This window comes from Neovison vison, chromosome 2 (genome assembly GCF_020171115.1).
Source record: "Neovison vison isolate M4711 chromosome 2, ASM_NN_V1, whole genome shotgun sequence".
Classification (NCBI taxonomy): Eukaryota; Metazoa; Chordata; class Mammalia; order Carnivora; family Mustelidae; genus Neogale; species Neogale vison.
Window position 1 is genome coordinate 17,182,208 of NC_058092.1, and position 12,754 is coordinate 17,194,961.

At 45.7% G+C, this 12,754-nt stretch overlaps 1 protein-coding gene across 5 annotated transcripts in view; it reads right to left on the minus strand.

Annotated features, from left to right (window-relative positions):
- HNRNPR (heterogeneous nuclear ribonucleoprotein R) overlaps window positions 1-308 on the minus strand; it is a 33,912-nt gene extending 33,604 nt beyond the window's left edge. For 2 of the 5 annotated variants that reach the window (XM_044237409.1, XM_044237408.1), the window contains exon 1: window positions 166-308. The gene's annotated coding sequence lies outside the window, so the exon portion shown is untranslated. The remainder of the gene's footprint in view (window positions 1-165) is intronic. The other 3 variants (XM_044237412.1, XM_044237411.1, XM_044237410.1) reach the window with 2 other exon arrangements.
- Between the last annotated feature and the right edge of the window lie 12,446 nt (window positions 309-12,754).

The following is a 12,754-nucleotide window of genomic DNA, read 5'->3' on the forward strand; positions in this document are numbered from 1 at the left end:
GTGCGGCCGGACGAAGCCGAAGCCGCCCCCAGCCCATCCCCACCCCCACCCCGGGGCCTCTGAGCGAAAAGGAAACTGGGGCCAAAGAGCTGAGCCCGGGCTGGGCCCCGTCGGGTCGGATCGGGGCTCCCGGCCCCTCCCCCCACGGGCCGGCGCGAGACTCACCAGGGCAGAGCTGGGGCCGCCGGCCGGGCCCGTGAGAATCAGCGCGAGGCGCTTTGAAAACGACTAGAAATGGCGCGCGCGCCACCCCCTCCCCCCCTCATGGACAGAGACGCGATCCCGGCAGCACGCGGGGTTTCCCGGAACTGCTTCCAGGGACTCCGAGCGGCCGGGCAATCGTCTCGCGCGGCGGCCTGAAAGGCAGCTCGGGCGTCCAATAGTAGCGGAAAGAAGCGGCTCACGCTGGACGACTGGGGAGCCAATCGGTGAAGCCGTCGGCTGAGCCAATGAGGGAAGTCAGCGCCGCCGGCTGGGGCGCCTCCGGGGCGGGGGTAGGAACACAAAGGGGTCTGTGGTAGAGCCCCGGGTAGAGAGGCGAAGCTGCGGGGCACCGGGCCTTGAGTGGGCGAGGCTCTTCGCTCCTCGTCCGCGGGCGATGCGAGACCGAAAAGCTAGGCCTCGCGCCGCGTGGCCGCCTCCGGAACCCCGCCCCCTACTGTCTGCTTCGGCCCCGCTCCTTCGCGGCCCTCCCGCCCCTCCGCCGGCACCGCGGCGTCCCTAACCTCCCTCCAGCCGCGGCCCGCGCCGCTGCCGCGGCAGGCGTTCGCCCCAGACACGCCCACCGCCACGCGGTCGGGCCTCCTTCTGGGTCATCTTTTGGGCTCCCGTTGGAGCACGATTTAATAAGGTTGATTTGGCTAGCCGTCTGGCTGGAGAATTTCACGGACAAAAATCATCTCTTGGAGCAATCGCAAAACTGTCCCCGGACTCCCCGTTGCACATCGTTGGGGCAGCTCGGAACGTGAGAAATCGCTGAAGTTGGCACCATTCGAGAGCAGGTTAACAAATGCTAGAGCAGGGACCTTTTCTCACAGGGTTTGCAGCTAATTGTTAGGAAGAAGTACAGCAGATACATGCATCTGCGAAGCCAAGAGAGCGGTGCAGGGAAAGGGCTAAGTCCCAAGGAGGTGAATTGCTGTTATTCCTAAACCCATTTTTCAACGTAACGCCCTTATGGTTTGTTTTCTGTCCTTGCCTTGGTGCAAACCTCTCTCCTCCCACAATTTTCCCAGCTGACTTCTGTAGGGCCAGCTGTTCCCCACCCCGACATACAATGCCTTAGCCCTCTTAGGGACTGGAGGAAGGTCAAGCAGTGGTCTATAGGATTTCCAGATACACTGAGGATCATTTAAGCTTCCCAGAACCTATCAGCCCCAAATTAATTATTAAAAGCATACTATGGAAGTGCCTGGATGGCGCCTCTGGTTAGGCACTTTGATTTTTGGCTCAGGTGGGGATCTAGGTGGTGGGATGGAGCCCTGCTTTGGGCTCTGCGCTCAGCAGGGAGTCTGCTTGAGATGCTGTCTCTTCCTCTCCCTCTGCCCCTCCTGTTCCTGCTCTCTCTGTCAAATAAATCTTTTTTAAAAAACCTGCTGTGCGCTCAGTACTGAGCTAAATGGCTCAGTGGATCCAAGTTTTGTAATAAGGGTTGTGAAACTTACACAAATGCTGGGATCTTTTTTGGAAGTGATATAAAATGATAAATACAAATTGAGGAACAGAATCTTGGAAGGGCATGGTACAAATGAGAGACCTCAAGGCTTGAACTTTATTAGCCTCTAGCTCAAGAATTCTTTTTTTTTTTTTTTAAGATTTTATTTATTTGACAGAGGGAGACAAAGGGAGAAAGGGAACACAAGCACGGGCAGTGGGAGAGGGAGAAGCAGGCCTCCTGCAGATGAGGGAGCCTAACCCAGGGCTTGATTCCAGGACCCTGGGATCATGACCTGAGCCAAAGGCAGACGCTTAACGACTGAGCCACCCAGGTGCCCCTAACTCAAGAATTAACATTTTTGGTGCTATTTGGTAAGGGCTATGGATCTATTCTAGATGTTAAATAAAATACATAGCATTACAAAAGAAACTTTATATTGAAATACAGTTAGGAAATATGTGGGTGTGTGTTTATTTTTTGACAGAGAAAGAGAGAGAACAAGCAGGGAGACAGGCAGGAAGAGGGAGAATGAGAAGCAGGTGCCCCAGAAGCAGGGAGCCCAATGTGGGGCTAAATACCACGACCTGTTGGTTATTGACCTGAGTAGAAGGCAGATGCTTAACAGGCTGAGCCACCCTGGCACCCCGGGAAATAGATATATATTTTTAAAGATTTTATTTATTTGAGAGAGAGATTGCTAGAATGAGTGGAAGGCGTGGCAGAGGGAGAAGCCGACTCCCTGTGGGGCTGGGAGCTGGAGGCGGGGCTTGATCCCAGGACGCTGGAATCATGACCTGAACCCAAGGCAGATGTCTAATTGACTGAGCCACCCTGGCGCCCTAGAAAAAATATATTAAGAGCAAATTTGTGACGTAAATCTGTTTATTGGGCGCATGAGTGGCTCAGTCAGTTAAGTGTCTGCTTTCGGCTGGAGTCATGATCTTGGAGTCCCCGGATGGAGTCTGTGTGGGAAGTCTGCTTCTCCCTCTGCCCTTCACGCCACTCTTGTGCTCTCTCTTCCTCTCTCTCTCTCAAATAAATAAATAACATCTTTAAAGAAATAAATCTTTTTATTTATTAAGACATTAAGTATCAAGCTCTTGCAGCAGGTCAAATAACGACAGAAATTTTAAAGCGGTGATGAGAAGGTATTCAAGAAGTCCATGATAACTATAATGTGATATGGGAGCGCCTGGGTGTTTCAGTCATTAAGCATCTGTCTTTGGCTGGGGTTATGATCCCAGGGTCATGGGATCAAGCCCTGTATCACGCTACCTGCTCAGCAGGAAGCCTGCTTCTCCCTCTCCCACTTCTCCTGCTTGTATTCCCTCTCTCCCTGTCTTTCTCTCCGTCAAACATTTATTTGACAGAGAGAGATTGATATCACAAGTAGGCAGAGAGGCAAGCAGAGAAAGAGGGCGAAGCAGGCTCCCCGCTGAGCAGAGAGGCCGATGTGGGGTTTGATCCCAGGACAATGGGAGATCATGACCTGAGCCGAAGGCAGAGGCTTAGCCCACTGAGCCCCCCGGGCAACCCAATAATAAATAAAATCTTAAAAAGAAAATCCAAAACTCTAATGTGATATGAAAATGCCTTTGATATCTATTGGTGACAGAGTGAAAGTTATGGCTAATTCTACTGTGGTTTGTTGCCTGCATTCACAATGGGGGATAATGCTAAGTTTCAGTTTGACATTCATGAAAATAAAAATGTTTAATGGGGGGGGGCACCTTGGTGGTTCAATCAGTTAAGCCTCTGGCTTTAGCTCAGGTCATGATCTTGGGGTCCTGAGATGGAGCCCTGCCTCAGGCTCCCCACCCAGCAGAGTCTGCTTCTCCCTCTCCCTCTGCCCCTCCCGCTGCTCATGCATGTGAGCTCTTGCTATCTCTCAAATAAATAAATAAAATCTTTTTTTAAAGTGTTATCTTTTTTCATCTAACTTGAAAGACCATGCACTTCCATCTGGAGACTCCTTTAAATTCACTGACCACAGGATAAAAACCCTTGAGCTGAATACCATAATTAAAGTGATCCATCACCCAGTATTTTCTGGTATAACATTTCAAGTATTTTGGCCTATAGTCCTAAGAAATATACTCCACCTTTTCAAACCATTTATTGTGATTTTTTTTATTTTGGAAAATATGGTCATTGGAGCTTTGCATTCTCCCCCCCAAAAAAATGTGTGTGTGTGTGTGTGTGTGTGTGTGTGCACATTTGATATTCCACAAACATGTATTGTATACCCTCTGCAGACAAATCACTGTGTTAAAAGTAGGGAGTATAAAATGAATGGAACACAATCTCTGTCCTCTAAGAGTTTACATTCAAGCTAACAACACAGGCCAAATATATAAATAGACATTATAAAAATGAGGTGTTAGGGAGCATTCTAGCTACATCCCTAATCTTTTGAGATTAGTACAGTGTAGCCAAGCCATCTTACAACCCTTACCTGTCACAGACCAAACCTGGGGTCTGAGTGGGTGTGTTAATGAACATGCTTTTGCTTCTTAAACACAATTACAGGACAGCAGAATACTCAAATCGAAGCTTTGACTTTTACTACTTACAACTTGAAGTTAACAGTTTTTTAAGTCATCAACCCTTCTTACCAGATCCATAGATCAATATTCATCATGCTTTTCCCCCTTTTATAACACTGAGTCTCTCCTTCAGACTTCGAACATGATGACATCAATTCAAAGTGCCTTCTCTTGCTACTAACAAGGACAAGCTATGCAGCCACAATCCAAAGGCACAGGCAGGGGCGAGGAAGAAAAAAACAATATAGAAAGAAAGAAACAGGAGAGAAATTGGAAAATAAATGCCACATGTAGCATGTTGTGGAAAGGACATCACCAGCCAACCCTTGTTAACATTAGATGCCAAGAGTCCTCTACTCAGCTTTACCTGAAAACTTCAAACTTCACTTTCTTCATCAAATTTCAATTTTTTTTTTATTATTCTAAGGTGCTTTCCAACACGTGGTGCTCCAGTCAAACTGACCAGAGCTGAAAGCTGTTTCTCATTTATACTTCCTAGGATTATGCTTCTTTTAAAAAAGAACGTGCCAAGGGCGCCTGGGTGGGTCAGCTGGTTAAGCAACCAACTCTTGATTTTGGCTCATGTCATGATGGAGCTCTACTCTCTCTAAAATAAATGAATATATCTTTAAAAGGGCGAGGGCACCTGGGTGGCTCAGTAGGTTAAGTGTCTGCCTTCAGGTCTGGTCATGATTCCAGGATCCTGGGATGAAGTCCTGCATCTTGCTCCCTGCTCAGGGGGGCGCCTGCTTCTCTATCTCCCACTTCCCTAGTCTGTGCTGTCTGTCAAGTAAATAAATAAAATATTTAAGAAGGAAGAGGAGGAGGAGGAAGAGAAGGTGATTATTCTTGCACTAGCTTGTTGAATTCTCTTCTAATTCTCAAATTCATCAAAGCCACTTTAAAATGGAAAGCATGGGGCACCTGGGTGGCTCAGTGGGTTAAAGCCTCTGCCTTCAGCTCAGGTCACCCCGCATCAGGCTCTCTGCTCAGCGGGGAGCCTGCTTCCTCCTCTCTGCCTGCCTCTCTGCCTACTTGTGATCTCTGTCAAATAAATTAAAAAAAAAATCTTTTAAAAAAATGGAAAGCATGTCTCCACCTTAGCAACAAGACATTTTACTGTGATTTGAACTTCTACTGTATATTGGGTGTTTCACATATACTACTGCTGATCTTTAAATGAAACCTTAAGGATAAGTGATATTTTCCCATTTTATTGAGGAAACAAGTCTCAGAGAGGTTAAAACATTTTCTCAAAGCCACACAGCTGAAACCAAGACTGGAACACAGTTCCACGTGATTCCAAAAGCCACCTCACCAAGCTACTTCTCAATTAAGGTCTCAGCATCGACAGGTTCTTCGCTTGCAGAAGTACACATTTTTCCCAGTCAAAAAAAAAAATCATCAATGTCAATCTGACAAGTTAGAAGATACTGTTTAGAGTCCCAAGCAAATCACAATATAAGATAATGACATTTTCCTTATGTGGCTTCATAATGTAATTGGAACTTGTTCTGAGAACTAACCATATCTAAAAAACTGTGGCCTCATAGGGTCTCAACATTGGAAAGCAGCAGTCCTTTGGATAGGTTTGCTAGAAAAGAAAATGACTCATGAAGATTATACTTATATGGTCTTCATAATACTAGGGCACCTGGGTGGCTCAGTGGGTTAAAGCCTCTACTTTTGGCTCAGGTCCTGATCCCAGGGTCCTGGGATCGAGCCCCGCATCAAGCTCTCTGCTGGGCAGGGAGCCTGCTTCCCCCCTATCTCTGCCTGCCTCTCTGCCTGCCTCTCTGCCTACTTGTGATCTCTGTCTGTCAAATAAATAAATAATATCTTTTAAAAAACAATCCAATTTAAAAAATACTAGTTAACACTTGTTAAGTACTTACGCGATTATCTCATTAAGTGCTTGCAGTATTAGAGGCAAATATCAAAATGTATCCTCTCCCTTTTGAGATGTAGAAACTCAGGATCAAGCTAGAGCTGAGACTCAAACTCCGATGTAACTCCAAATTCTAGTCACTCCCACTGAGTGTGGAGCCATGTGGGGCTTGAGCTGACAACCCTGAAATCAAGAGTCGGATGCTAATTGTCTGAGCCACATAGGCGCCCCCAAATTCTAGTCTCTTAATCATTATGTTACACGGTCAGAAGAGAAGAATCAAAACCAATAAGGTTAAACCTCCCTCTTTTTAAGGCTTCATATTCCCAAACCTTATGTTGGAAGTCTCTGGTTTTGAAGTTCTTTTTGTCCTTATTACTTTTTTTTGTCATGGATTTTCTCTTATCCTTGGGTTCTGTTGAGGGAATATGGCAAAACTGAAAAAAGTGAGCTCTCCTTTCCAATGCCCCAGTCAAACCCAAGAAAGCAAGAATCAACTTTTTAAAAATTTATTTCCTAAATAATTAGGATTATTAGATCCGACTTAAGAGCGATAAATGCTTGGTCTCATGGAAGAATTTAACAGACTCCGCAACAACAAGATTCCCTGGCAACTCACCACCAGGAACTTCATGTATCTATCCGTTGACACTGACCTCTGTAGCCATTTAGAGAGAGAGGCACAGGCAACAGCCACACCTGCCACCCAAAGTCCAGAAATCAAATTCTAGGAGACCAATGAACATAATATTTGGTCCACTGAGTTCTAATTATTTTAAGGCTTCCCTATAGACAGGTAGAAGAGCTCTATCTGCAAGTCTTTTATGAAAGTGTTACTATCAGCTTTTAACCCAAATCAGGGGAATTCAGAGAATTCTAAGAATTATTACCCATATTTAAATGTACAAGTTAAACACACTGTTAGCCAAGTTAAGAGTCAACAGGGATTGTGAATTCTGCTCCTTCAGCGTAACTTACATATGTCTTGCTTTTAAAACCCAATAAAACAGTAGGAATTGATTATAAATAGACTATGTGCATGTAACAAAATTCTCATTACCCTTAAACTGAAATATCCATTAGAAGGGGGCAGGTGTTCTCTAACTATCATTAATAATAACAAGGCTGTAATACTCTCCACTCACTTTCAAACACAGTATTTCACTAGACATCCTTGCTGTCTGGACACCTTGAAATGTGCCCCGTGCTTGGCCCTGTGACTCTCCTCTCCTGATTTTCTGGGTTCTTCCTTCTAGGTCCTCTCCTCTACCCATCATTACCTACTTGTGGTCCCAGGGTTCCATCCTTGATGCTGTTCTCACGCTCTAGGAGGGACACCCATTCCCACGCATGGTTTACACTATCGTCTCCAGGCTAGCTATTCCCATTTCTTTACCTACAGCCCAACTTTTTGGTCCTGGGCTCTGGACTCATATTTTCAACTGGGCTTGGATCTAACAGTTTCTTCAAACTCAACATCTAGTCTCTAAAGATGGTTTTTATCTCCCACCTTTTGCCCCCTTCCTCAACGAGTTCCACCCCCCACCAATCTGGTGGTTGTTCCTCCAGTATGCCTGCCAATCATGGCCTCACTACCTTACATCGCTCTTCAGTAAATTAAGGATTTAGAACATTTTCCCCAGATATCCTGATGACTCATCCAGGGTCTTTCTCTAATGTCACCTCTTTAGGGGGGCTTTCCTTGACCACTCTCTCTAAAATAGCAGTCCCCTTCACTCTGTTCTTTGTTTTTCTTGTTATCACCAGATGCAAAGTATGTCTTTGTTTATTGTCCATCACTCCCCCCCCCGCGCCAACCAGAATATAAGTTCTACAACAGCAGAGTTTTCATCTCATTCAGTCTTATGCCAGGTACATAAACTGGTGCTCAGCAAATTTTTGTTAAATGACTTAACTTGTAATCTTTTTTAAAGAATTTTTATTTATTTATTTGACAGAGAGAGAGAAAGCACAAGCAGGTGGAGTAGCAGGGAGAGGGAAGGAGAAGCAGGCTCCCCACTGAGCAAGGAGCCAGATGTGGGACTCAATACCAGGACCCTGGGATCATGACCTGAGCCAAAGGCAGATGCTTAACCCACTGAGCCACCCAGGGACCCTTTAACTTGTAATCTTGATACCCATCCCAGATTCCTCCTCTTTTATGTGTTCTGGCTCCATTTGTAGCATACTCACCCACTCAATGAATCACTTACCTCAGAAATCTGGAATTTCCAAGTTCTGACTCCTCTTCACAAGTCACTCATGAAAAAAATTTTTTAAGTAAGCTCTACTTTCAATGTGGGGCCCAAACTCACAACCCCAAGATCTAGAAGAGTTACTTGCTCTACTACTGAGCCAGCCAGGCACACCCTAAATTTTTTTAAATTATTTATTTTAGTAATCTCTACACCCAACGTGAGGCTCAAACTCATGACCTGGAGCTCAAGAGTCACCTGCTCTTCCTACTCAGCCATCCAGGTGTCCCAGAAATTTTTGACAGCATACCTGGAACCAGAAAAGGAATAGAGTACAAACAGAGGCCTGTCCCCCTTCTTTTCCCATTCTGTCTGCCCTGTTCTAGAAGGGCCCTAGTGTCCACATGTGGGAGGCTACCTAACCTGCAGGTATAAGTCTATCCTATAAGCCTAGTAGTATAAGTATATCCTATAAACCTAGGCCTAGGGGTACACACACAAGTTTGATTTGCCCTCAAGAAAACAACCTGGAGAAGAAGCTTGGAAGTGAGCTGTTTGGGCAAAGAATTGCAAGGTCCTAAATACTTGGAGTTTGTGATCTAGAGAAGGGGAGAGGGGTGTGAGCTCTGGGTGGGCATGTCCCCTTAACCCCATGAAGAAATGTGCAACTGGAGGAGAGCCAGATCAGGCCCTTTAAAGAGCCGGGCTCAGGAGGCTCTCCCTGTTGTCCTGATCTAATGGCAGTACTACCTAGACTAAAACCCAAACTCCACTAGAGGGGATATAACTCAACAAGAATGAAGTTCAGAAAGTGTGCTTCTTCCTGCCCTCGCTAAAAACCAGATTTAAGTGCTACGATTCAAGAGCTATCCATGTGGAGATCCAGAGAAGGAAACCTTGGATCAAAATCCTAACAGAAAATGAACATCAAAATTTAAAACTGGTTCTTCGAAAGACACTATTAAGAGAATGAAAAGACAAGCCAAAGAGGGGGAGAAATTTTTGCAAATCCGATGTCTGATAGAGGCCTTGTATCCAAAACATACAAAGAATTCTCAAAACTCCATAAAAGCAAATGCTGCAAAACTTTCATGAGATTCTCAAATGAATCTGGAGTCTCCCTGTAAAAGATTAATCACATTTGGTTTATGTGATCTGCTTGGAGAATTCAGAGTTTGACCAAATACCAAACTTAGAGCAGGGATCTTAAAATCCTGCCCACGCTTCCTGCATTGACAGCCTGCCGTGAACACAGCTCCCAAGTTGCCATAGAGAGTCTATTCCTAGTTAACCCTCCAAAGATGACAAAGTCTCATTAAACACAGGAACCATCAGGGGGTGGTGTCTTCATGATCCCAGCTTTACCTGGGGGAGGGGAGAGGAGACGTCTTAAATGGAGGACCTCACCTGGGGGAGCTTTCGCCCTCTTGCATAAGGCCCCACCAGGTATGCAATGACAGAATTTCTACAGTTCTTTCATGAGTAGCCTGTGTGATGGCAAATCAGACCTGAAGCCACCAGCCTTGCTGAGGGGAAGGAAGTGTACACATATTCTCCTCTCATTTATCCAACAGATATCTGATGTCTGCCTACTCTGTGCCTGAAGTCAAACATTTGCTAGCAGCTAAAGATTCAATGATGAGCAAGACACAATGACTTCAAGGGTAACAGTCTAATGGAGGAGACGAAAAAGTAAACAGGCAATTATGAAACAGGGATAAAGTGCTTTGATTGGAATAAACCCATGGAACACTGACAAGGAACATCTGATCCAGTCTTGTGGGATTGGGAAAGGGTTCCTAGAACAAGTGAGGTATGAGACCTGAAGGAGAGGAGGAGTTGGCTGGAATAGCGGAAAGAGCTATTCTCCAGAACAGGATGGAGAGTGTAGTGCAGAGAACTGAATCTGAGGGCAGCGGAGGGCAGCAGAGGCCAGAGCAAAGATGGTCTCCTAAAAGATGAACACAGAAGGAGTTTCACTGTATGCAGCTGGCAATGGGAGGCATGAGAAGGTTTTACACAGAACAGTGGCAGGAAAGGATTTCCTCTTCAGAAAGTCCTAGCTCAGGCACCTGGGTGGCTCAGTCTGTTGAGCAGCGGCCTTCGGCTCAGGTCATGATCCCAGGGTCCTGGGACGGAGTCCTGCATCTGGGTTCCTAGCTTAGCGGGGAGTTTGCTTCTCCTCTGTCCCTCCCGCTTCTTGTGCGTGCGCGGGCTCTCTCTTTCGCTCTCTCTCTCTTGCAAAAATAAAATCTTTTTTTAAAAAAAATGAAAAACACATTAGGAGGTGGTTTCAGTAAGCAAGATGTGGGGTGCCTGGCTGGCTCAGTCAGAGGAACTTGCAACTCTTGATCTTGGGGTTGTGAGTTTGAGTACCAAGGTGGGTGTAAAAATTACTTAAAAGTAAAATCTTTAGGGGCACCTCGTTTGGTAAGGTGCCAACTCAACTTCAGCTCAAGTCATGATCTCAGGGTCCTGGCACGGGGCCCACTCTGGGCTCTGTGCTCAGCAGGCAGTCAGCTTCAGGATTCTCCCTCTCCCTCTGCCCCACCCACTGCTTGCTCACCCTAAAAATAAAATAAAATCTTTCTTTAAAAATATTTTATTTATTTATTTACTTACTTGAGAAAGAGAGCACACGCAGAGAGCAGAGAGAGAAAGAGAAAACACAAGCTGGGGGAAGAACGGGAGAAGCAGACTCCCCACTGAGCAGGGAGCCCGGCATGGGGCTCGACCCCTGGGGACAGGGACCACAACCTGAGCTGAAGGGAGATGCCCAACTGACTGAGCCACCCAGGTACCCTCCCCCCAAATAAAATCTTTAAAAGTATTTGCAACGACAAGACTGGAGCTAGAGTGTATTAATGCTAAGTGAAATAAGTCAGAGAAATACAAATACTGTATGATTCATGATCTCACTCATATGTGGAATTTAAGAAAACAGATGAGCATATGGGAAGGGGACGAAGGAAAAAAAAAAGGAGAGAGGGAAACAAGCCATAGGAGACTCTTAAAGATAGAAAACAGACAGGGTTGATGGAGGGAGGTGGGTGGGGGGTGGGTTAAACGGGTGATGGGTATTAAGGAGGGCATCTGTTGTGATGTGCACTGGGAGGTGTATGTAAGTAATGAATCACTGAATTTTACTCCAGAAACCCATATTGCGCTGTATGTTAACTAAGGAAAATTTAAAAGAAGAAACACTGTAAGCAAGATGTGGCCTGGTGATGGTCTGAATGACTGCAGCCGAGCCCATTACCTTGCTTATATCTTTGCAACTCCATGAGGCAGATAGAACTAAGCCATTTTATGGATGGGAAATCCAAGGAGCAGGAAAATTAATTAACTTGCCCAAGGTCACATGGTAAGTCGTGAGAGAGCAAGTAGAGAAAGGAAGGTTGGTCATGACTGAATGACTAGTCCGCTAATATTTATTGGTTTGGGGAGGGTGCCAAAAGGAGCAGGAGCTGTTGAGTATGATATGCAAGTGTCCAGCTTGGATAACTGGGCAATGACTGAGTTAAGAAATACAGGAGGGGTGCCTGGGTGGTTCAGTCAGTTAAGCATTCTACTCTTGGTTTCGGCTCAGGTTGTGATCTCATGGGTCATGGGATGTAGCCTCATGCCACATTCCCTGTTCAGCAGTGAGTTGGCTAGATTTTCTCCCTCTCTCTGCCCCTCTCCTCAATCTCTCTCACATGCCCCCCTCTCTATCTCAAATGGATAAGTAAATCTAAAGGAAGGAAAAAGGAGGAAGGAAAGAAGGGAGGGAGGGGTAAAGGGAGGGAGAGAGGGAGGGAAAGAATTATAGGAGAGGCAGCTGGGAGGTGGTGGAAGAAAATGCTAAGGTCAGGTGGGGCATTGATTTTAAGGTGCCTGGGTAATTTCCAAATGGAGGGGTCTACAAGGCAGTTAGGCGCAAGGGCTACTGTGAAACTCAGAGTGAGATCTTGAGGTTATCAGCCTCAATCTCCCCCAGAAGGAAAAACAAACCCACCTTTGGAGATGCTGAAAATGATACAAACTTTGAACATGAAGCATTTAAGAAAACAGATTTTAAAATGGGATTAACTATGAAACAATTTTAGGTCATAACAAGGTAATTTTCTTCTGTTAGTTTGACTCCTCAGTGGTTTTCACTAATGACCTTTTATCTTGGAGTCCCCAACAGAGAAGCGGTAGCCCAGGCTATCGTAGAGATGGGTATCTAACCAATGCTTCAGAGAGTCCATTTATCCCAGGGCACAGGAACTCCTTTTCAAATAATACCAACTTTTGAAACAGTAGGGAACCACTTAACAAATTATCATTTCAGTGCCGTTCATTGGTATCCTCCCGGCCTGGAAGCAAAGCCCTAACCTAGCCTCTTAGAGAACAGATCACACAGAAGGAAATCTCCTTTACAATAATGGCGAATCATTAACATATCAAATACCTTTAGAGCAGAGGCTCCGGGTGAGCCCCCGTT